Source organism: Tachyglossus aculeatus, chromosome 2 (assembly GCF_015852505.1).
Source record: "Tachyglossus aculeatus isolate mTacAcu1 chromosome 2, mTacAcu1.pri, whole genome shotgun sequence".
NCBI lineage: Eukaryota > Metazoa > Chordata > Mammalia > Monotremata > Tachyglossidae > Tachyglossus > Tachyglossus aculeatus.
Window position 1 is genome coordinate 19,350,549 of NC_052067.1, and position 26,033 is coordinate 19,376,581.

Genomic DNA, 26,033 nt, shown 5'->3' on the forward strand with positions numbered 1-26,033 from the left:
CTGCCAATTGTCAGCTGTGTGACTTTGGGCAAGTCACTTAACTTCTCTGTGCCTGTTACCTCATCTGTAAAATGGGGATTAAGACTGGGAAACCCCCATGGGGCAACCTGATCACCTTGTAACCTCCCCAGCGCTTAGAACAGTGCTTTGCACATAGTAAGTGCTTAATAAATGCTATTATTATTATTATTAGTGGAAAAGAATCGCCAGCTGTAGCCAGATCCCCAGAGGCCATTTTCTCACCCCCAAACCAGGGTACAGTTTGGCACAGTTCATCATTGGGACTCGGAGTTCAGTTCCAGAGACACTATTAGAGCTCTCCCATGGCATTAATAACTATCCAGAGGCAGAGGCGAGTGGGAAAGCTTTGTCCAGAGCTGGCCTCTACCCTGCCTGGCTGAAAAATGAGCTCTCTTGTCCATGAGAACTAAAGTCAAACCCTTAAGTTCAGCCCAGATTTCACAAGGAGAGAGAAGTCATCTAAATTCTGAACTGGCAGGAATGGGACAAAGAAACAGTTGCTGTTATCATCGCCCTGCAATGGCTCTGGTTCTACCAGCTCGGAGCCCGGCTCTTTTGGTACCGAGAATTTCCCTTTGGAGTCGGGGCTTTTTTTCTAAAGATGTGGCCTGCCTGCTTTGTGTCCCCCGTAGCAGCTCTTCAGGGTATATGTTCAACTTCAGTGAGAGATTAATGCTGTGAGTCATCAATGGAGTGTTTGGAGACATTTGTTAATGAGCATTGGAGGAGCAAGCCAAAGGTAGCTGAATTCTTGAGGAGTTAAAAAAACAAGGTTTGTAAAACTAAACAGGCCATTATAGGCAAGCAGTGGGGGTGGGTTGAGTCATATTAAAATACTGATATAAAGTTCTAAGAAATGAATAAGAGATTTAAATGCAAAAAGAGTGAGGCCAAATCTGGACCAATTTCCTATGAAATCTCTTGTGTAATATTCTCAATTTGTGCTTGTTTCATGTGGTTTATTTTCCTAAGGTTCATGGTATAGGTTTTAAATTCAGCCTTGACTGCGCACATGTGGTCAGGAGGTTATAAAATGAGAGCCAGCTCACACTAGTCTCCAATTGGAGACTCTGTTGTGGAAAGCATTACCTCCTTATTTCTTTCCTCTTCCCCCCTGCTCCCCAACCCCAGATTTTCTTTATGTACAATTTCATTCCCTTCCTGTTCCCCTCATTTCTGACCCTGCCTTCCTTAACCTATGTGCAAAGAATAATGAAAGTACCTAGTGGAGAGAAAAAAAAAGAGTAGCTTCAGCCGCAGCTATCTTTTCCTAGGGCAGTAGCAGCATAATTATGATACATGTTAAGTGCTTACTATGTGCCCAGCACTGTTCTGGAGTGAATACAAGTGAATCAGGTTGGACACAGACCCTGCCCCACATGGGGCTCACACTTGTAATTCCCATTTTACAGATAAAGTAACTGAGGCCTGGTTAAGTGACTTACCCAAGGTCACACAGTAGACATGTGGCAGAGCTGGGATTGGAACCCAGGTCCTTTTGACTCCCAGGCCCTTGCTCTGTCCACTAAGCCAGGCTGCTTCTCAACAGATTACTAAATGATCATACTCACACTGAGCAATAGGAAAGGAACCTGAACTCCCTTGTCCCTTTACGTGGCCCAACCTCAGTAATTTGCACAAATTGAAAATTTTTCCAGGGTTCGCGGGGGTAGTTCTGCATGCCCCAATGCCCAGTGCATGCTTAGCTGCCAAACTGTGACCTTCCTGGACTCAAAGGCCTTAGATTGGGGGGATTGGTGACTCGCCATATCTCCAGATCAGCCCAGACCTGATGCAACATTTTAGTGGGGCAGGAAAGGAGAGAGATCTATGTAGGATTGTGCTGACATGGTTCTAGAAAAGAGACTGGGCAGATGAGCCAAACTGCAGAACCCATTTTGCTCTCAGTTTTCTTTGTCTCCTTTTTACCCTCCTTGTCCAACATGGACATCATAATCATAGGCAAAAATGGAATATGTCCCAAGCACCACCCCAACAGCCTCCTGACTGACTTAACTGAAACACTGACCTGTATTGAAGGGTCAGCACTACAGGAGACTTTGAGCCATGGATGACAAATGAGGAATTGACACTTGGATACAATGGTTCCATTGACATTTGCAGTTTCCACATGAGAATTGAGACATAATCTAGAGGCAGAAAGAACACTGGACTGGAAATTAGGAAACTTGTTTTCTGGTGCCTTGCCTAATCCTGACAAGCCACGTACACATTCAGTGCCACTGTTTCACATCTGTAAAACACAGTTCTGCGCCCTCTCTACAACCAAGGGCATTTTAAAGCTATGTAAACAACTGACATGGGTGACCTCCTCCAGGGAAAGAGTCTCAATAAACACAGTAGTAGACTTAGTGGGAGGTTATTTGAGAAGGGTTCCTCCTCACCCTTGGAAATCCTGTTCCCCAGTCCCAAAGATCTCAGATGTATTGCCCATTGTGGGTGACGAGAAGGTACCTCCCTTTGAGCTGTGACAAGTAGGGAGGAAAAACAGAAATGAAGTCACCACGTTTGTCGGACTTCACCAAGTGCATGGCAGAGTTGACCGCCGCCACAGACTAGATATTTGGGGATGTTGGCCTAGGTGTGGAGGCTTCCAAAAAAAAAAAATGAAGGGAAGGAAATGACTTCCTTATAAATGACCTCTTTAAAGCCAAATCCAATAGGCTGTACTCCGTCCTAATCCTCCTCCGACGTCTTGGCAGCTTTTGACACTGGACAACTCCCTCCTCCCTGAAACTGTATCAGACCTCAGTTTGGCTGATAGGGTGTGAGCCTGATTCTCTTCCTACCCTTGAGCCCTTATCAGTGCCATTTGCTGGCTCCTCTTCAGAATTTTCTTTCCTTTAACTGTCAGCGTTCCTCCAGGCTAATTTCTGGGCCTTCTATTCTTCTCACACTTCACCCTCTCTTTCAGGGAACCTCTTCCCCCTTCATGGCTTCAGCTGTCACCTCCATGTAGACAATACCCATGTCTACTCTCCATCCCTGACCTGTCATTTAACATGAAATTCCACATCTCTTCTTACCTTCAGGACATCTCTACCTGAATGTCCTGCCTGCACTTCAAACTTAATATATCTAAAAGCATAATACTCATCTTTCTTCCTAATTCTACTTCTCCTACCATTCCTATTTCAATCTGTGGTACCTGCATCGATTTGATCTCAGAAGCCTGCAACCTCAGGTTCATTCTTGATTCCTCACTCTCCTTCAACTGTCACTTTCATTCTACTGGTGCTTCCTACACAAGTATTCTGAATCATCCCCTTCTTTTTCACCCAAACACGTGACTCAGTGGTGCAAGCATTTCTCACATCATGACTAGACAGTCATATCAGCCACCATTCTGGTCTCCTTCCTTACTGTCTCTCCCTTCTCCAATCTATACTGCAGCCGGCTGCATGGATCATCTACCTGAAGGGTCAGTGGGCATACACATCTCTCTGCTCCTTGAACCTTTCACAAGCTCTCTGTTTTCAATCAATCAGTGACTGCTTACTGTGTACAGAGCCGTGCACTAAGCATGTGGGAGAGGACAATATATTAGAGTTGGTAGACACATTCCCTGCCCCGTGTTCCACTGTGTTAAGCAAAATCTCCTCACAAAATAGCTCTCCACCAACTCACCTCACCTTACATAACTTTTCATTCACTACTCTCCCCCCCCCCCCCCCCCCCCCCCCGCACCTCTTCATTCCTCTCAAACTAACTACTAACTGTAATTCACTCTCCACTCTTCCACCTCCATCCTCTGGCTCATACTGTTCTCCAGGCTTAGAATTCCCTTCCTCCCACAATCTGACAGACTGCAGCCCTCCTCTTATTCAAAGACCATGCCTTTCCTGGTTCATTCTCAGCATCCCAAGTCTTATGGCATTTATGTACTGATATAATAATGATGGCATTTGTTAAGTGCTTACTATGTGCAAAGCACTGTTCTAAGTGCAGGGAGGCTACAAGATGATCAGGCTGTCCCACGTGGGGCTCACAGTCTTAATCCCCATTTTACAGATGAGGTATCTGAGGCACAGAGAAGTGAAGTGACTTGCCCAAAGTCACACAGCTGACAAGCGGCGGAGCCGGGATTTGAACCTATGACCTCTGACTCCCAAGCCCGGTCTCTTTCCACTGAGCCATGCTGCTTCTCTACCCGGTGTCAACACTTACATACATAGGTTTATTAGATGGTACATTCAATTATTTATTTTGGTCACTCTGCATGCACTTATGTTTGTCGCTTATCAGAGTGTAAGCTCATTGTGGGCAGGGACTTTGTCTCTTGCTTATATTATACTTGTCAAGTATTTAGTATAGTATGAGTGCTTAATACAGCCCACTGTGAGTCCAATAAATGCTAGTACTACACTAGGTGGATGGCGGGATTCAGTGATGAGTGGCAAATGTCATCTTGCCATAGGCTCAGCAACATCCCCAGTCCATCTCTGCAGTGTGATGTTAACCCCAGAAATTTTCCTTTTATCTACTTCACGATGCTTTTTTTTTCTTTCCTGCATATGGTCTGGAGAGTTAGGGGATGAGTTTTGGGGTGGTTATTGTGTGAATATGTTACATGTTGATAAATCTTTGGATAGCCAGAGTACTCCACTACTGTTGATCTTTTGAGGCTCCTTTAAAAGCAGTTTACGCTTTGGGAGACATTTTCTTATTTTCTTTTCCGTTGCTCTTTAGTGATAAGTGTTACCCTTTCTCAGATGAGACATCTAGTTCCTACCCTCTCTCCGGCAAGTGACATTTGATGTTTCCACCCCTCAATTATTATTCTCATGGCTCCAGTGTGCTAACTTGGCCACGGGGACAAGGGGGAGTGGTAGCAAGTGGCACTGCAGCTCAAACAAGATTCAACAGTTGCATAGAAACATGCGTGAGAAGTCCATGTCTCTGCCCAGCAGCCGGACCTCACTCACCAGCTGGCCTTTGTTCCGTTGTTTCCAGAAACAGAAATGGGAGACAAAGCCAAGAAAAGAATTGAAATCGTAATTCTTCAGCCCAGTAAGGAGCTGGAAGACAGAACAGGATCAGAGGGAGAGGGGCAACTAATGTCATTTAATAGTCAGAGCAAGAGGAAGCTCCAGTCTTGAGACATTTATCTGATCATTTAAGTCACGAAATGGTAGGGTGGGTGACATAAAGGGGGGAGGGAGAAGGTGGCAGCGTACCCTATGCCAGAGTTTGCATTTCAGAGTAGATCATAAGCCCATGAGCACAGGTGAAGTGTCTTCTTATCTGGGTGACAGCACTCAAACTTCACATAAGTGTGTGCAAACCCACATGGATTCATCCAAACATCTTGTCTTCTGACACTTGGTAGAACTGTGAGTGCGGAAGCCTTGCCGAGATGTGTAGTAAATTTTTCCAGTTTGATGGTTTAGTAGTTTTAAGAGACCAAACTCCAGGGCTGTTGTAGCGATAAAGCTCCGTGCTGTAAAGCGAAGCAAAGCACAGCTCGCTCAGATTCTTTGTATTACTCTTATCGGATCAGCCCATCGGAGTGCAGATAGACAGGTACGTCTGTGAGACCTCTGAACCCAATTAAAGTTATACCACAAAGAAATCAAATTCATGTGGTTCGCATTTCAGAAAGTTACATTTGGTGGGCTGTGCCTGCTTTTATTCGGTAACCTAATGCAGACCATGTGAACATTTGAAACGCTTTTAACAGTTAAACCAGCTCAAATAACACAAAACCAGAGCAGCAATAAAGAATGAATTAAAGCTGATTGCAACTGTGGCCAATGTCTCTTTTTTTCTTTAAAATAATTATTTTGGGCGGGGGGGAATAGGAAAAGGGTGGGGGAGGGATGTCTCCAGTTTTAAATCAGCAAGCTTACTTCTACCTTTGAAACCCAGTTTTGAACCATAGCCTCAGAAGGTCCACTTTATCTTAGACATTTTAGTCTGCAGAATAAGGAAGTTGGATCCTTTTGGAACTGCTAGTTTGGGTATTAGAAGTTTTGAGAGCACTGGAAAATGGACTAAATTAGAACAAGTTAGAACAAGTGACTCTTTCCTCTAACTCAAGGTGCAAAAGATGGAGTGTGAGGAGAATTTTTGTTTTCCCTTATCAAACTTTTCTGTGGACCTGCTCTCTGCTGCAAGTAGGGATCTCCTAATTCAGATGTTTTATAAGCATAAAATGGTCTCATCCCCCCATTCCCACTTCCTTCTTAAAAGGGTGCAAAGTAAGGACAGAATTTCAGAGACCAAAGAGAAGGAATGAAATGATTTTTGGTATGCTCCCTGCCAGTGGTTCTTAGCCTTTTCTGAACTTTCCAACAGCAGATGCTTTTGCTTTTGTGTGTGTGGTGTGTGTGTGTGTGTGTATATGTCTAAGCTGAAATTCACTGAAGTTCAAATGGGGGTTGGGTGGGCAGTAAGATCACAGGGAACAGGTATTTGAATGCTGTGTGAACTAAAGGCCAAGTTCAGTACTATAGAGCAGAGTTCCCATTCATTGTACTCACCTGACTTACAACCACCTCTCCATTTTCTGGACTAATGGAGGCTAGGGAGAATGTGAATAAAGAAATGGTAAATGTGGATAACAGGTTGTTTAAAAATTCTAAATTGAACAATAGGTCTTCCACCTCCCCAACCAAATCTTATTTTAAGAATGATTAAAGTGTTGCAAGCTAAATCATAGCAGTTTTATCTCCTCTCCTTTTCTCTTTTCACATTCCAAGCAGTGGCCAAAAGGAGGGGATTTTGATCATTCCAATCCGGACAGTCAGTCCTTTGATTGAGCAGTCTATTTGTTGCCGAGTCGCCTGTGCACCAAATAGGTTGTAAGACTGTGTGTGTATCTTTTGTCTGGTGAGTGAAATTCCATCCCAAGAGAACGTTACCTAAAATATTTTGAACAAGGATAACACTAGAAGAAGCCATCAGTTCATTTTGCCTAATTCTTAATGTCCGGGAAAGAAAAATTTGTCTTTTAAAAACAATATTGTGTTCAACCTTCTGAGCTGGGCAGTAGCTGATAACTAACCAACATAATTCCCAGAGCTGTGCTTACATAGTCAGGGATTCAAATGATTAAATAAAGGGAGAAATATCCCATTAATTTCAGCTCCATGAGAACCTAAATGCCTGTTAAGTGGAAAAGAGTGAAACGATGGGAAGAAATCTCTTTTGCAATCTCTTGAGAGGTCATCACAAACAAATGGAAGCTGAGTAAACCCAAATGAAAGAAAGTAGGTCTGAAACAAGCCCTCAGTGAACATCTCATTCAGGCTCCAAGGAGGAGCAGACCTTTAAATCACTCTGACAGTCTTCACTGAAGTCAGCTATGGAAGAGGAGACTCCAACTGACTGACTTCAGCAAACATTTTTTTGACAGGATCAGAAATACTCCCCCTTTCCTGTAATAAACTAACAGCCAATGCTAATATTGCCCTCCAAATTCCACAAAGCAATTTCTGAAATAGGTGAGTAGGAAAAGAAAAGTTAAATATGGAATTTAGGCTTGTTTATTGTTTATTTTTCCTTAACTTCAGGACTTGAGACCCATCTGAGCCATACAGGATCTCCAGACTGTTACCTTTTTATATCAATCCAAAATCCTCTTCAAGGATGCTGTGGTGAAATGCATTCATTTATTCAATTGTATTTACTGAGTGCTTACTGTGTGCAGAGCACTGTACTAAGCACTTGGGAAGTACAAGTTGGCAACATATAGAGACGGGCCTTACCTAACAACGGGCCCTACCCAACAACGGGCTCACAGTCTAGAAGGGGGAGACAGACAACAAAACAAAATATGTTAGACAAGTGTCAAAATCGTCAGAACAAATAGAATTAAAGCTATATGGACATCATTAACAAAATAAATAGAATAGTAAATATGTACAAGTAAAATAGAGTAATAAATAAGTACAGGTGCTGTGGGGAGGGGAAGGAGGTAGGGCTGGGGGGAAGGGGAGGAGGAGAGGAAAAAGGGGGCTCTGTCTCTGAAGGCCTACTGGAGGAGGTGAGCTCTCAGTAGGTCTTTGAAGAGAGGAAGAGAGCTAGCTTGGTGGATGTGTGGACGGAGGGCATTCAGGCCAGAGGAAGGACGTGTTCCGGGGTTCGACGGTGGGACAGGCGAGAATGAGGTACAGTGAGGAGAACGAAAAGCAGCTGGTTAAAGGAAGAGGGATCTGTTTCCTCCCCCACCTCTTCTTTTTATTAATGATTACAACTCCAATGAAATCTGCCTTAGGCTTCAGTTGCATATGGCCTACTTGCCATACTCAATATTCTTCAGGTAGCAGATGGAGTTACCGGTACTCTCTGGTGACCGCCATGGTCTTAAAGGCTGCTAATCCCCCTCAGGTAAGACTAGGAAAAGATGGGCAGGGAAGGTCTTGGCAGAAGCAGGATTGAGGTTGGGTGGGGAGGGAAGCAGGGGGAAACCTGGCTAGTGGAAGCTCAGAGGGTGGGGGAGGGTCTTCCTGGGAAACTCCCAGAATTCCCTGCTCTGGTTTCACCCACCATCCCCAGATTTTCCAAGTTCACTCATGCTATATTGCTATCCAGACTGCGCCACTCCCACAACTCTGGGCTCCCCTACTAAGGTTATCTTTCCCCCGCCCCCACCATGCTGTGGCTCCCATATCTTTCCTCCATCTTCAAACCTTGCCCTTACCCTTTTCACTCCTCAGTCCCTCCCACCTCTGTCATTTGACTAGGCCTCCTAGTGCTGGATTACTGTTCCTCAGTTTGTAACAGCAGTATTTTCCATTCTGACCAATCAACAGCCTTATCTAGGGCTGGGAATGTTCTGTTTATTGCTGTATTGTACTCTCCCAAGCGTGTAGTATAGTGCTGTGCACACAGTAAGTGCTCAATAGATATGATTTAATGAATGAAAATTGTTGTTCAAAGAACAGAACCAAGATAAAGGTCCTGCTGCCACCAAATTAATATTCCCAGAAACTCTTCAAGAAAATTCAGGTAGTTGTTCTGTTGTGTTGTGTTTTCTACTTCACCTAATATATACCTGAACTGAGCACACAAAATGAAGTGAAGTAGATTTAAACATTAGCAAGTGCCTGAAGAACAGGAAGACCACACAAACCACTCCTCATCCCCCTCCTCCCCTACAAGGGCCTAATTTCAAAGCTGATTCTAGAGACCAAGCATGGGAAGAGGGCTGCCTCATGGTTCTTGCTTTCAGCAGAGGCAACCTTGAGAGTCATTTAAATATCACATTTCAGACCCATTTCACACATCATCAAAGTGAAGTGGATGAAAAGCTATTCTTTTGTAGTTGGAGGAGGTGTGTGTGAGTGTGTGTGTCTATGTGTGTGTGTATGTGCGTTATGGAGGGTGGGGAGAATCATGTTAGCCCAGCTAAAGTTGTTTAGGGTCCCATACTCAGCAGACTTATCGTTAGGGTACTACTGGATGGCTATCTTGGGAATTTGAAATTGGGCCTTGTTTTCAGCACACTGCTTAAAGTGTGATCTATCCCATGGGCTAGGCCACTAGGATTTCTACAAAAGGGAAAAGACTTCTTCACTAGGGGAAGAACCAAATTCCAGGGCTTTGTTTTTATGGAATGTTGGCTAGTGGGCTGTTGGAAAGGCATGTGATGCTGGAGCAGGGGGCTTCTCAAAATTGATTGCCATGAAATGTGAGCCTCTTTCAGAGTATTCAGAAAGCTGAATTTGAATCCCTGGACTTCCCAAAATCTCACCCTTCCTCAGGATCCTCCTGATATGGCTGCTTCTGAGAACTGCAGGTAGGCTGGGGCTTGAATAACAGTAAGTACCTCAAAATTAGAAGTTTCCCTAGTGACATGAACCGTGCAAGTGTCAGTTTCACAGAGGCCAAGGAAAGCTGCTGAGTGTCCTGAGGATGCTGAATGCCTCTGAACTCGTTTTCTGGCATTGTGGTGCGCATTAGTATGAAAGCATAAAATAAAACTTAATTTGATTTTCCTTAAGTGTCTTCTATTCACATGGTATCCCCAAGCCGTGATCCAGATGTTGCTAACATGGAAAGCTTATAGCCAGCCAAAATGCTCTCTTCAACAGCTCACTCTGTGACTTTCCTTTTTGGATATTTTTACTTAGAAGCATAGTGGATTAGTGGTTCCCAACTGCCCCATAGCCTGGATGGGCAGATTGGATGGACAGCTTAACTTGTAGCCTGACCTATGATTCAAATGTCAGCACAGCGTGACCTTTACCTCTCACGCTTCTCCCGAGCTGAGTTAGCATGAGTTTCAAGCCCTGTGCTTGCCATGGGACTTGAACCTATGACCTTCTGGCCTGAACTCAAGAACATGGCCAATTGGGACATTTTGGAGAACAACAGAGAAATGATTGATAAATGACAGCCCCTTTCCATGGGGAGTGTGGTGAAAATAGATTGCCAGTGTCTAAGGATTGAATCAAGGTGAATGGGGCAAGGGACTGCTTCCTCTTCATCCACTCTGCCTTGTTTGCTATTGAGGGATAGACGCTTAGCTATGAGAAGGAACCTCTCTAGACTGTGAGCCCGATGTGGTCAGGGATTGTCTCTGTTGCTGAATTGTACTTCCCAAGTGCTTAGTAGGGTGCTCCACACACAGTAAATGCTCAATAAATACGATTGAATGAATGAATGAATCTTTCAGCTTCAACCGATGAGAAGAGTTCACCGCTTTGGATTCATTTTCTTGGAGTGGTTTGATTCAATGTAGGAGTTTCTGGCTGTTGTCAGTTGGTGAACATTGAGCTTGATTGAATCTATGAAAACACTGCACTTCAAGTCAGGCTTTTTATGCACAATTGCCTCCATCGTTTCCCATCAACTACATATGACCTGCAACAGCATGTAACCTATCCAAAAACATGAAACCATTGCCACTGACTGATATTTTGGGTGATTCTTTCAGTGCCATTGTTTAGATCATTCTAAATCCTTTTCCCTACGTACTTGAGCTTTGCCCCAAACCTGCTCAGGAAAATGCACTTTTTCTTCTCCCCTTGATTGGCACAATTCACCTTCACTCATGAGAAGCAGTTCAGCCTGACCTCAATGAGGTGACCAACATGAAGAAGTAATTTTTCATAGTAGGTTTGAAATAGGATCCTGGCTGCAGCACACAATCATTTTTATTCTCCACTCTGTATTTTATTGGCAAACCTTCTGCTCTCACTATATGGGATCACAAAAATGAAGCAAGGTAAATGTAAAACAACATCCCTTTGGTTATTTTCTTTTCCAGTAAATTAGGAAGAGTCAAACTAATGTTTGGAGGTTCTCTGACACAGCAGAGAGTTATACTGGATTTCTGGTTTCCTCTCTCCACTGTGTTTCATTTGAAGAAGGATCTGGGATATTGCTTCTGCTTCCTTGTTGGCTAAAAAATTAGTTCAGTAAAACATCTCAAATATTTGCCTTTCTTCTGAGAATTATCTTGCTATTAGGAGCATTCTCTCTTCTCCAAATTGTGTTTGCAGTTCAGTTGGTACAAGGTTATTGAAGGCCCCCTTCTGAACTTATACTTCGTTTCACTCTTAATTCACAGTATATGATGGAACAGATTTCAGAAGGAAGGCAGTTGGTGATGAGAATGCTCTGCTCTCTTAGCTTTCTTTAGCGTGTACTTTGTGTGAAACAGAAAAATTATAAAACATATGAAAAATGTTTCTGTAAATTCATATCATTCATATCATTCTCATCTTGGGTCCCTTTCCCTACCTCTTATTTATATTCCTTCCAAATGTATGTTTTGAAATGCTGTGGGCTATAGTACATGTAGGACTTTGGAGGGTGACATCTAGCACATACCATGTGATGAGCACTATACTAAGTGCTGGGGAAGAGAACAAGGACACTGATTTCTTCTAGTTCCCTTGTCCACATGGGAAGCGATCTATTAGCGAAGACAGAACAGTCACACAAATGAGGGTAGAGTCAGCAAATAAAAAATTCAATACTAGCAACAAAAGTAGCAGTTCATTGTTTCTGAGAGGCTACAGGCAGGACCATCCTTCATCCAAGACACCAAACCTTCCCAGTGTTCTTAAAGATGGAACACTGGGCTTCTGCTCACTCAGCTGTAGTGAGTGGGAAGAGACTGGTGTCTGCCTTGCTCATTAAGCAAACCACTGTGTCTCCCTTATACTTGGATTTACACCCTTTGTTCATCCCTCCCTCACCCCCACAATACTTATTTCCTTTATATTAATGTCTGTCTCCCTTTCTAAATTGTAAACTCGTTGTGGGTAGGGAACGTGTCTACCGACTCTGTTGTATTGTACTCTCCCAAGTGCTTAGTACATTGCTGTGCTCACAGTAAGCACTCAGTAAATACCATTCAATGACTGATTGATTGGTTGCTCCAGGTCCCATAATTCTGGGTTCTTCCCACCCCATATTCCAGTGGGGTTGGGCCACTTACCCACTGATAATGGACAAGGAGGGAAAGGGGGCTACCACAATTACCAGGCACCTCCCCTTCAGGCTCTGGAGTCACAATGAATAGCTACATAGATGAACCAGTGCACATGATTTTTTAAAATTGTATTTACATTGTATTTAAAATTCCCTAGATTTTTTAAAATTGTATTTGTTAAACACTTACCATGTGCCAACACTGTACTAAGTTCTGGGGTTGATATAAGCTTGTCAGGTTGGATTCAGTCCCTGTCCTGCATGGGACTCACAGTTCTGATTCCCCCTTGAAGTAACTGAAGCACAGAGAAGTTAAATGACTTGCCCAAGGTCACACAGCAGAACCCAGGGCCTTCTGGCTCCCAGACCCGTGCACTATCCACTAGGCAACACTACTTGTAGTGTTCTGTTGAGATGGCTGAGGGCGGGGACTCCACTCTCATAAGCAACCTCTAGTGACAGTATGGGTCACAAGGTTCTGCCTTAGATTACTAAACAGAAACTCCTTGCAGCTTTAAACAGCTATAAAACACTGTCAGCTACCTTAGCTTACTGATTTCCCACTTCAACCCAGCCTGCACATTTTGCTCCTGTAATGCCAGCTTATTCACTCTACCTCAATCTCACCCATCTTGCCCCTGACCCCTTGCCCACATCGTCCCTCTGGCCTACATCTCCTTTCCACTTCATGTACAAAGGACTACCTCTCTCACCACCTTCCAAGCCCTATTAAAACCACATCTCCCCCAAAGAGACCTCCCCTGACTAAACCCTCCATCCCCTACTCCCTCTCCCTTCTGTGTCATCTATGTACTTGAATCTGTATCCTTTAAGCACTGAATATTTACCCCGCCCTCAGCCCCACAATACTTATATAAATATCCGTAATTTATTTTAACAAGTGTCCCCTGCTCTAGACTATAAGCTCCTTGTGGGCAGGGAGAGAGGCTACCAACTGTGTTGTGCTATATATTTTCTTCCAAGAGCTTAGTACAGTACAGCGAGTACCTGCATGGACTTGTCTACTTGCTTTCTTGCAACTTTTGGGAAGAATAGACTCTAAATTTGGAAGTGGCTTTGAGGGAAGTGGTTGGGACTTCGGGAGATGGGGGCTCTAGGGAGGAGGTTTTAAGCAAGGGAGTGAATCCTAGAAAGTCAGGAGACAGAAGGGAGAGATTGAAGTAGAAGAAGAAAGGGGTGAGGGAAGAAAGAATCCAGAGCTAGGTAGAGGGAAGATTTGGACTTGAGGAGAAAATGAGTGGGAAGGGTCAGCCATCTCATGAGCAGGGAAAGAAAGAATCCTGGGAACGTAAGTTTGGTAGGAACAAAAAAGTTTTAGGGAGATACGTGGATGTAAAGGAGGGATGAAGGGATACTACAGGACGAGGGAGATAAAGGGAAGGGATGTGGGGGAATCCCAGAGAGGGTGCGGGCAGCTGGAATGGGTGAAAGGGAAATATCACTGGGAACAGGACACTCCTAGAAGGAGAGGAGGGGAAAGACAGAGGAGGGAGAATCCTGAATTGAACAGGAGAAAGGGAAGAACCAGGAGGGAGGGAGGCACAGGAATTCCATATGGAGAAAGAGGGATGGTGTCTGATGATGGGGAGGTACAGAGGAGTTGGGGGATGTGCTGGAGTTGGGTAGGGTATCAGGAAGATGTGGGGGCCCACAGAGAAGACAAATAAAGAAGGAAACAGACTCCCATCTCCTGTACTGGCTCCTCTATGCCTCCTCCATCACATGGCCACTGGGACCAAACAGAACTGTAGAGATTCCTTTCAATCCCTTTGCCACTCTCTACCCGCACTATAGCCACTGTCCACTCCTCTGGCCCACTTTCCTTTCGCACAACTTCAGGGTCTTCTCTTATGCCGTCGAGCAGTTTCCGACCCATAGCGACACCAGCGTGCAGTAAACTCGAGTCTCTGCCCTCGACTCTCTCCCATGCTAATGCTGCCCAACATGGGTGAGTTTTGACTTGTAGTAGATTGCCTTCCACTCGCTAGTCACTGGCCAAGCTAGGAATGGAATGGATAGGCCTCTGCTTGATTCTCCCTCCCTTAGCCAAGACTGGTAGGGTACTGCAAACTCTCCAGGTGTGACCCTTTGAGGGGGAACTTCAGGATACATGACCTAATTTTCATGACATTTCTAGAATCTGAGACAAATCCTGAATTTGCCTGCTCTATTTACTAAATAATAATCATAATAATGGCATTTGTTAAGCGCTTACTATGTCCAAAGCACTGTTCTAAGCGCTGGGGGGATACAAGGTAATCAAGGTTGTCCCACATGGGGCTCACAGTCTTAATCCCCATTTTACAGATGAGGTACCTGAGGCTAGAGAAGTTAAGTAACTTGCCCAAGGTCACACAGCAGACATGCGGCGGAGCTGGGATTTGAACCCATGACCTCTGACTCCTAAGCCCATGCTCTTTCCACTGAGCCACGCTGCTTCTACAAGTAAAGTACAACAGAGTTGGTAGACATGCCCTCTGCCCACAACCAGCTTGCAGTCTACAGGACAAGCTCACAGTCTACTATAAACTCCACCAGAGGGCAAACAGGGAAAGAAAAGAACAAGGACAATGAAATTCACCCATTTTCCGAGTTGCCCCAGGGGGCTTTCTGGATTACTTGGAGCAGCTCAAAGTCAGGCAAAAGAAATGTAGATTGCGAGATTTAGCTATTAATGGTCTCTACCATTTGTAAACTCAGGCTTGTTATGGACTAAAGAAAGCCTGTGCCATTATTCTCCAAGGAAAACACTGGGGAACCCATCCTCTGGGGAAAGTAATTGAACTGACTAGTATAATTGATTCTTCTTTTAATCCATTTCAGTTTTCTTCCTGTTATTTGGGATTTTCATTTCTTTTGGGCTGGGAGATCTTTGAATTGGTCTCTGTCATCAAATGATTTGCAGACTGAAATTTAAAAGGGATTGAACTGGGTCATTCAATAGGAGGGGAGAATTGTTCTAGGCATGGGAATAACATGGCAATTACCAGGAAGCTGGTCCGAGAATCAGGACTAAAGGAGAAAGGAGGCTGTAATCCCAGTCAGAAAGCAGGAAACAATTGTCCTACTGAGGAATAGAGGGATTCTTCATAATTTATGCATGTGCAACCACAATTAGTGTCTAGGATTAGGAGTAAGCATTTTTTTTATTTGAAACCAGCAAGTAACAGGCCTACCAGGGAAACCCATTTGTCGAGTGTCTGCTTTTTCTTCCCTAATTTGGGCAGAAATTCCTTCCAATTGTTAATATTGGGTCCTTGGCTATTTCTAGTTTTTGTCAGATTTCAAGTTTTAATCTCCATTTCTAATTTGAATTTAAAATTGAATAAAATAGCTGAGCACAATTCTCTCAGAGCTGGAAAAGACAGACATTTCCCGGGAAAGACCGACAGTGTTTTGCCTAGGGAAGGAACTTTGGCAGCTCCCATTCCTCCCTCCTTCCCTCTCCCTCCCACCCATCCTCCCCCACTTCCTGAGTGTTCACAGCCCAGCCTGGCACCCCAGCCCTGGATCCCTTGTTGGGCTCCAGTGGGTCTCTTGTTCATATCCTCAGACTTCCCTCACCCCATCCCACCCCCAGATTCCTTTAAGATTAAGAAGGTGTCAGGAGCAGGGGAGGTTGCTGGCAACACAATTCTGGGCCAGAGGAGGCTCTGTGCCACCATTGCCTTTGAGCCGGGATTCCTGTCACAATCACTAGCCTCTTCATCTCTTGGGGACCAGATGGGACACCTCAAGCAAGATTTCATTCCTCTGCCCCTGCTAGTTATCCCAATTCTGGAACTACCCAAGTGTTGCTGTTTTAAGGATAATTAATTTAGTTGTATTTCTTGAGCCCTTACTGTATGCAAAGAACTGTACTAAGCTCTTGGAAGAATACAATGCAGCAGTAAAAAGGTACATTCCTTGCCCACAATGAGCTTACAATCTAGAGGGTCATTACATTGTAATTCTTTTTGAGAGCAGGAAGCTCCAGACCCATAGAACCTGGACCAGCCTCAGGTTCCATCTGAATCCTTGGTCATATGAAATATTTCATGGTATTAGAGAAACGGTACATTGGACAATGCAGAAATGATCACTTCTTCATTGATCATTGCCTGCATTCAAGACTTCAAATCTGTTTGGAGGTAGGGTGGGAGGGAGATCAGTATGCACATGATCCCATGCCATACCAGATCTCTACCCAGGACCTGAGACCTTTGTATCTTCCCAGATTGCAGCAAACGTCAAGGAAAGTGTTTAGGAGTTTAGGTTGTCTGTTCCAGAAGTGTGGAGTTGTGGCCAGGTGGAAGTTGTCTCAAAGGAGTTCTTTGTTGGGAGTGGCTGTTAGTGTGAAATGATTCCATTCCGAATACGTGTAGACTCCTTGTGTGGGAGTCATATTTGGCTTGAAGGATCTCCAAGGAGCAGGATGTTTTCTGGGAGTAATGAGCTTGATTGGTCTGGGGCCCTTTTCTGCCCACGTCTTGGACATGGGTGCGTTGTTTTTTTCATTCTGGTCAGATGTCTGGTTAGTACACTTCTCAGAGGCAGGAAAGCCAGCCTCCTGGTGCTATATATTCCTAGAGGACCTTTGACTCTTACATGTTGGAAATTCTGCGAGGGTGGCGCTGGAGTCTGGGGCAATGATTTTTGCCATCGCAGATAATCTAGCCTCCAGCCTGATGAAAATGGGCTAGAAGAGAGTTGGAGTGTTAGTCGGGTTGTGGAATCTGTTTCGATTGTGAAGGTCTCTGTATGGGTAAACTCCTCAAGATAAATATACACTTATATAGTGAAATGAACCATCCAAATAAGCATATATTTTGAATACATTCTGCCTGTCCTTTCTGGGTAGACTTTTTAGGGTTTTGGGAGAAGAGAATAGATAATGATCGCTAGAGGGAAATGCTTATGTTTCTCTTACCCTAGTGGTAAATCAAGGTGTGTATGGTTAGAATATATAGAACTTGGCATCCTTATATATTGCTGATAGGGCTATTGCAATTTTTCATGACGAGAATTTTCCAAATTTATCAGCAAGAGAGATATATCTATAATAATAATAATGGTATTTGTTAAGTGCTTATTATGTGTGAAGCACTGTTTTAAGCACTGGTTTGATATGAGATTATCAGGATGTCCCACATGGAGCTCACAGTAGGGAACTGATGCACAGAGAAGTTAAGTGACTTGCCCAAAGTCACACAGCTGACAAGTGGTGGAGCAAGGGTTAGAACCCATGACCTCTGATTCCCAAGCCCATGCTCTTTCCACTGAGCCACGCTGCTTCTCTACACGCTCATGCGCACACACACACATACACACGTGTATATGTACAGCTACATTTATATAGCTGTCTCTTATGTATTTAAAAAATGGTTAATGTCATTCTGACCAATTCAAACCCTCTTCTTTACATAGAAGAAAATCTCATATTTTGAGTAGTTCATCCCTGGAACTTTTCTTCTTCCTATAGTGGATTATGGAATTAAGTCACAATGGAAATATAGCTGGAACATGTTTCCTCAGTAAAATATTGAAATTTTGAATGCCCCCTAACATTCGCTCAGCATTTCTACACCAGATGGTTTGTCTTTTGGGAGGGGTGGGGGCCCTTTGGGAGTCTGTGCCATATTTTGAGCCCAATTCTTCAAGTACTTAGACATCACGCCCTCGTTGGTATCACTTTGAAAGTGGCATTCATTCTTCCAGTTCATTAAGAGATCATTTAGTGCATTACTTGTGACCAGGGTTTGTGTCTGTTTATTGTTGTATTGTACCTTCTCCAACACTTAGTACAGTGCTCTGCACACAGTAAGCGCTCAATAAATATGATTGACTGCAGCAGCATACTCTCCAGCTGCTCCGAGTGATTATTTCTGGCAAAATGTCTATCTTACTGTGAAAAGAACATTGCAGACACTGGGATGATCAGGTTTACTCTATCCTATTTTTCTCATGCATCAGGATATCAGGGAATAGCACATCTGGGGTCTTGGTTGGGGACAGGGGGCTAGAAATTTATGCCCCTGAAGAGGGCAAGTTTTTATTGACAATATTCCTGACACCGTGCACTAAATGACAGGAGAGGAAAGTGTCTGCTTAAGCTCCTAACTTCGCTCACCAGGATAGTGCAAGCAGTCAGGAGGAGAGAGCTTCTTATTGGTTTGGTTCGCTAATCAGAGACAGGGTCAGGTCTTGGACTCAGCAAGTTGTGAATTCTAAAGCCTTTCTCTAACTCCTTTGGTGGTCTTGAGCAGCACCCAAGTCCTCTGGGGGTGGGAGGGTGTCATGTTTTGTCACCTGCTTGTTGTTTAAGTTGTGTGCTTTTAAGGTCTCCTAATGCACCAATTCCATGTTCTTTGGGTGCAGATTCTAAGGCCCAGAAAGGAAAAAGTATAAACCAAGCAACCAAGTCAAACATCTTGCTAGGCCAAATGCTTTGCCTTGTGCTCTGAAGGTCAGCTCACTAGGGCTTTGATGGACTATGAGGGGAAGGAATTCCACAGATGGGGGCCCTCCCTCAGAGAGTATCCTGTCTCCTGCCCGGCGGGGATGAAACCTGGGAACCATCAGTGCCATTGCCTAAGCAGATTCTGGCTCTCATGGGGGTGAATGAAGACAGACGCTGTCTCAGAAGAAAAAATCCCCAATCTTTAAGGGTTAAACTCACAGCCTGTATCTAGAGTGGATTTTTTGTAAATTGCTGATGACCCTTTCATTATTTAAATGTAAGTAAATCCAGTAAATGTGAGTAATACATAAATGAGGGAAATGGAGAGGATTGAGAAAAAAAATCAGTCCTCGAAAAATGAGTGGATTCGTCTCTTCCCACCCTCCACTAACTTTAATGGGTAAAAGGAGAGGTATGTCTAGAACTCTCAGAAAATCCGAGTCATATTTACTGGCTAGGTTTTTTCCTTGTCAGCCCCATTAGCCAATAGACAAGAGAGATTTTACCTGTCCAACATAACACAAATCAACCTCAGGGGTGAGGTTTGGGATTCCTTTAGAAAAGGGAATTTGCTGTTCCCCCAAATAATTAATCTGGTGGATTTGGGGACAAAATGTGAAAAACTTCATACCTCGGATGCCATGATTAGGGATTGGGAATTCTTTGAGAGGGCCTGGACTTGGACCACTGCCACTTCCACCATTATTTTGCCCTAAGTACCAGCCTGCCCACTTTCATCATCTGGGATTTGAAGCTAGGTCCCTAATCAAAAAATCATGGAAGAGTGAGCTTAGGATGGTGGCAGTCAGAGAAGAAGCAGTGTGACCTAGTGAAAAGAGATTAGGCCTGGGAGTCAGAGGACCTAGATCCTGATCCCTGCTCCATCACTTGCCTGCTGTATGACCTTGGACAAGTCATTTAACTTATCTGTACCTTAGTTCAAAATGGGGATTCAATATCTGTTTACTCTCCTACTTAGACTGTGAGACCCATGTGGGACCTGATTTTCTTGTATCTTTGTGAGCACTTAGTACAGTGCTGGGTACTTAGTAAGTGCTGAACAAATAGCATAATAATGATAATTGTTATTATTATTATTATGAGCCAGAATTGGGGGTGAGGCTAGAAAACTACTGGTGGTCTGAAGTAAATTGCCAGGGATGAAGGTTTGTGATAGCTAAAAGCCCTCCGCTCCCAGGCAGACAACTGAAAGTTCATCAGGTCTGTACTCCTGAATGGACTTTCATTCTGTTGTGCTTCCCCATATTCTCTCAGTAGCCCATCCATCATCTGCAGAATGATGATTTTCAAAGTATTGCCCAAGGGCAATGGGAGAAAGCTGCCTGTCATGATAATGACTCGGGAGAAGTGGAATGGGAGTCAAAGGTAGAAGAAAGTGGGAGATGGAAGGACCATGGGAGAAACCTGCTGCCTAGTCTCCTTTCTGTTTCACTCCATAAGCCCCCCACCCCCCACCAAAGGTTGAATCCCTGCTCAACCCTGTCATGCTTCCCCCAGGTGATATTTTTGTAGATTATGGCTCTACACACATTTTCTTTCCCTCTGCATTTTATTTGAAATGAAAGTTTCAATTAGAATTATGGTCTTGCCCTTCCCAGCACATTGCTCAGTTCCAAACCCTTCTCCCCCCTCACACACACCCTTCTCTGGACTCCACGATTTATACGATTATAATTGTAAAGACCTACACCAACCCCCTGTTTTGATTTTGGCTGTAGAGCTTAGTATGCCTTTTCAAATGAGCTCTCAGACCAGGTTTCTGTAATTTTTTAAAAAGCCTCAGAGAAAAAAATTCCACCATGTCATCTCCCTCTGAATCCTCCGGCACACCCAGCAGACATAAATCTGATCACCCAGACGTGTTGTCCGAATCCTCCATTTTCATCTGTAACGCAGCCAGGATACTATTGAGTACAGAAACTCCCTGTGCACATTCTCCCATTTATGCCCCAGCTTCTGGGACCCCATCCCCAACTCCTCTGGGCTGGAAAGTATTTCCAATCCAGAACTGGTTCCCATCACAGGCACGTCAAGCTCTCTGAGCACTAGGGAGGGCTTTCTTACATGTGTATTAGTTGCATGTAAGAATGGTCTTTTAAAAGAAAGATCAGAGAACTGTTTTGGAGACCCACTGAAAGGCCTTGAGGACATACATTGCTTAGTGATAAGCAGCATGACATAGTGGATAGAACACGGGCCTGGAAGTCAGGTCATGGGTTCAAATCCAGCCAACTCCAATCATCAGCTGAATGGCCTTGGGTAAATCTGTTCACTTCTCTGTACCTCAGTTACCTCATCTGTAAAATGGGGATTGAGACTGTGAGCCCCACATGGGACAGGGACTGCGTCCAACCCAATTTGCTTGTATCCGCCCCAGCACTTAGTGCAGTGCCTGGAAAAAAGTAAATGCTTAACAAATACCATTATCATTACATACAGGCGACTGCAGTGAACTCTGAGCTTTCTTTACCCTGTTGACAACTGGGAGTGTTCTTCATTACCTGCACTTTTCCCTCATAGGATTTATGCCCCTTTTGTATTGACTTGTAATAGAAAAAAAAAAGTTGTGATCCTTTGGCCATTCTTCTCTTTGGATCCGGATCGCACCCGGTTTGCGTTGCCAAATGTTCCATGTACAGGGAACTCTCGTTTATTTCATTGCCTTGTCCTGCTGTTCCTGGAAGGGTCTATCCAGAGGACCTGTGTAATTATCGAGGACATGAGTGACCCAAGTCCTGCTTCTCCACTGAAGTGAATGGAGGGCGAAGCTGGGTTTCAGCCAGTGACCAATATTCTCAAAACTGCAGTCTGGCAGCCCTTAACAAGTTCCCATCGATCTTCAGCAGAGACTCCATTAAACAGGCCTCTCAGTTCAGTTAAAATCAGGGAATAAACCCAGCCAAGTATTTAGGCCTGCTCCACCCCTACTCCTAGAACAACAGTCCTTGAGAACTGGCACCCTGGTTGTTTCTTGCAAGCAGAGTTGGTACCAGAGGTGAATTTCCATGGCCAAGTTAAGAGATTCAGTGGTGTCTTTTAAATGTGCAGTGGTTCTGACTCCCTTCACTGATTCAGGTGGGAGATGGATGTGATATTTTTTTCAAATGCACAAAACAATAGAAAGATTATGCTGTAAAATGGGGAAGTGTGTGAACTGCCGTTCAAGGTCCCAGAATTTGGTCGTTTTTCAATCTGCGCACCATACATATGGGCTTAAACACAAGGCTATGCAATGTGGTTCTCATCTAAGTTGGGCAGTGTTGCAGCACCCTGCCTGCCAAGTCAAAGATTTATTTTGAGAACCGCTTTCCAAACCGAGAAGAATAAAATCTAATAGGTGGCATCTATCCTTCCGAGACCTTCTTGTCCTTTCCCTGAATGTGTACCTCAGAAAGAAGACTAACTGTGCTCCATGGATTGTCTGGAACCTGGACTTCCCCGGAGACAGTTCAGGCAATCCCCTAGATGAAATAAAAAAAAACTTTCCTTCTCCTCCACCTATCTCTGACACAGAACAGTTCTGAGGGGCTCCGGAGGAAGTGGTGGTCCAGGTTTTCTCATCTGTATTAGAAGCTGTTGCAACCTGAGGGGAGCTGAGAATTATTTGTATGGATTCACTCTAGTCTAAAGTATATAGAGGCACCTTTGAGCTGTAGGCAAAAATAGGGAGTGTAAATGTATTTTTGGCACAGGAAGAATTGGGAGACAAAAATCTCCAGCTGAAGGAGAGACGCAGGGTGAATATCATTTCCTTGATGGATTTGTGGATTTTATGTTGGTTGGGATCTTACAGAATCTCCTGACCAGGACCTTAGTTTTTAGTAAGTGCACTTTAGTAAGTGCATGTGCATGTCCTTGCACATGTGCATGTGCCCTAGGAAAGATTATTTCCTTTGAAAAAGGCTGTCTAGAGGGATGCTTCATTTTGCAACACACAGTAGTGAAGGTAACTCAGCATTCTCTTCCTCCCTTCAACTTCCTTTGTTTTTCTCCAGATTTTGCCCTCGGAAACAAACACTAATCAACACAGGACATGGTATTTCCTGGGTAATGTCATTGGCTGTGAGCTTTGTTTATTAATCATGACATTAGAGCACAGAGATTTCATGCATGATCTCACCTCACCCCAGACAGATTTCACCAAAATAACTCTAACCAACCTTCTGCCTTTCATCTGTCTTTCCTCTTCAGAAGGTGGAATAATGAATTGTTTCCAAACGCCTACAGCAGTGTTTTAACGTCCGTTCCCAGCTCCTTTATTCCGGGTATAACATTTTGAAACATTTTGATAATTTCAGGAGCAGGAAGGAATATTAAAAGCAGAAGAACTCTAAAGCAAGCTACCTTTCCCAGTCAAAAATCTGGAGCTAGTAAATTTGGGTTGTTTTGGGACAATGGTAAAAGATAGTTTTGCCCATGCATCTTTAGCCCAGAGAAACAGTAACTGGTAATCAGGGACACTTTGGGGATTTGAGTTCACTCCAAGGATTACCTACTGTGGGATATGCTGAAGAAAGCTATGTCTTAAATGGGGAAAATTATTGATATTTTGTTCAGCAGTACTGATGCTTCACTACCAAAATAGCGCTAGAACGTTCCAAGTATTGATAGTCTGTATATTAAAGGGAGTAGAGGAAGGAGGTCTGGTTCAGGACTCAGAATCATTGGGCTTCCAAATTCTCCTTTAATTATTCTGTGTCGGAGGAACATACTGATCACCAAAGGTAGATACCGTCATTATCGTCAGTAGGCACTGATGATACTCTCTGCTGAGTGCTGTCCAGAACGGGTTAAACAGATGCAGTTGCTGTTCTCTAGAGCTGACAATCTAAAATTTTAGCGGGACCTCTTAAAGCTCGCATACAAATAGGTCTAAAATAGCTTCAGACCCTTAAAAATCTTACTTATCGGAAACATGATCAGCATTGTCAGAGATGATAGATCTGATGGTCCGGGACATCGATAATCTAATAAAATAATGCAGAGCTAGTCCTGACAGTCAGCTTTTCCATTTTTGTGAAAAAAATTTACTTGCCCACAGTATGATTAATTCTCCACCCTTCAACCATTACCCTGATTCAAGCCCTCGTCACCTCTTGGCTATAGTACTGTAACAGTTTTCTTACTGGTCTCCCTGCCTCAAACCACCGCACTATTTAGTCTATCCTAACATACAGCCATATATTTCATTTTTTTCCAAACACTGTTTGGAACACAGCACTATCCTCCTCGAAAACCTCTAATGACTGCCCATTTCTGCGTGTGCAAAACAAAGACTTCCCCAAACTGGTTTCATGGCTGTCCCCCTATTACCCATCAATCAGTCAATCATATTTATTTTGTTCAGAGCACTGTACTAGATGCCTGGGTGAATACAGTAACAGAGTTGGTAGGCACGTTCCCTACCCATAATGAGCTTACAGTCTAGAAGATTGTTGTCCCAGAGCACCCCAGCTCTCAGTCTTTACTCTGCCCAGAGTAACCTCTAATTGTACCTCATTTGGATTCTCCTGTTTCCCACCCATTGTTCAAATCTTTCCCATTGTATGGAATTTCTCCTCCTCCTCTTCACCAGGTAACTTCCCTTTTCACCTTAAAAATACTTCTTAAAAAATCATTTCTTTCAAAATGCTTTCTAGATCTAATCCCCCACCTTGCCTGGCCAGGTATTCCAATCAGCTACCTAACCACCTATGTGTTTCTGTTGATGTATTTAATTATTTGATTGCTTTTTTGATCATTTGTGTCGATTTTGTTATAAATTATTGCACTTTTTGACTACAGGTGTCCTCTGACTCCCCCATTAGATTGGAGGCTCCTGGGGGCAAGGAACTGTGTCTGTTCCATCTATTGCTTGATTTTTCAAATGCCTGGTACAGCGCTCAGCAACAGTAGGTGCTCAATAAGTGCTGTGGTGATGATAATGATGCTGGTCTTTTTTAAGCCTCATGCCCTTGAGCCAGTGATAATTTGACAACTCCATTAAAGTTGGCTGGGGATTCCACAGGCCTGGATTCAATAAGCCACAAACCCTCGCTGCTCCTACCCATCCTGATTTTCAGGAGCCAGTTGCCACTAGGACTTGTTCTGTGCTATTAGAATGAGAAGACATACCTCTTGTCTATTCTTTGGTGTTTTCTTTCACTTTGCACCTAGCACCACACTCACTTTAAGAATTTCAGATGAGGCTCTATACGTGCAGAGTCTTAACCATCATCCTTTAGACTCGAGAAAGAATGTAATTTCTTCCCCAATGAAAGATGTGACAGCTCTTCTCTATAATCTCTGGAATAAATGGGGCATTCCTTGGGCAAATTAAGAAAACAGTTTAACATACACTGCTGGTAAATTCCAGTTGTGTCCAGTTTTCCTCCTTAGGGGGAGATAGAAATACAGTATGAGATACTCTTAATATAATCCCTACCCTGACTTCTCTGAAACAGAATCACTATTCAATGTGCTTCGTTTCACCTTCTGCTTCCATTTTGGCAAGAGCCGTCCAGCACTCGGCAAATGAGGTGCATTAGCAGTATTTTAATACCTCGCAGGCAGCTGTTAATGCCGTGCTGTAAACCCTGTGTGTACGTTGGCTGTAATTCTCAGCCATCATGCGCCCCAGCCTGCTGTTGAGTGAAAATGAGTGGTATCTGACACAACTGCCAGAATGGGAGATGGCTACGGTATGGGGGTGGGCGGGGGGGGAGAATAACCTGGTGGGCTAGAGGGTTGCTCACATTGCCGCTTCTCCCATCCATCATATTTATTAAGGGCTTGCCATGTGCAGAACATTGTATGGAACTCTTGGGAGAGTACAATATAGCCGAGTTGGTAGTTCCCTGCCCACAAGGAGCTTATAGTCTACAAGGGGAGACTGACATTACAATAAATTAAGGAAGTGTACATATGTGCTTTGGGGATATTCATTCATTATTCATATTTGTTGAGTGCTTACTGTGTTCAAAGTACTGTACTAAGCGCTTGGAAGAGTACAATACAAAAACAGACATATTCCCTGCCCTCAATGAGCTCACAGTCTAGTGGGATATGCCAGGAGTGACGTACAACACTGATCAGAAAGTTTAGTCACCTTTGTGTCTGGACTCATAGTTGTAGATGCTTCAAA

The 26,033-nt window shown here is 43.8% G+C and overlaps 1 protein-coding gene and 1 non-coding gene across 2 annotated transcripts in view; one reads left to right on the forward strand and one right to left on the reverse strand.

Annotated features, from left to right (window-relative positions):
* CREB5 (cAMP responsive element binding protein 5) overlaps positions 1–26,033 on the forward strand; it is a 404,059-nt gene that overhangs the window by 137,049 nt on the left and 240,977 nt on the right. The window lies entirely within an intron of this gene.
* LOC119924521 lies at positions 14,409–14,546 on the reverse strand. The gene has a single exon (XR_005449232.1). It is a non-coding gene; the product is annotated as a small nucleolar RNA SNORA7 (small nucleolar RNA).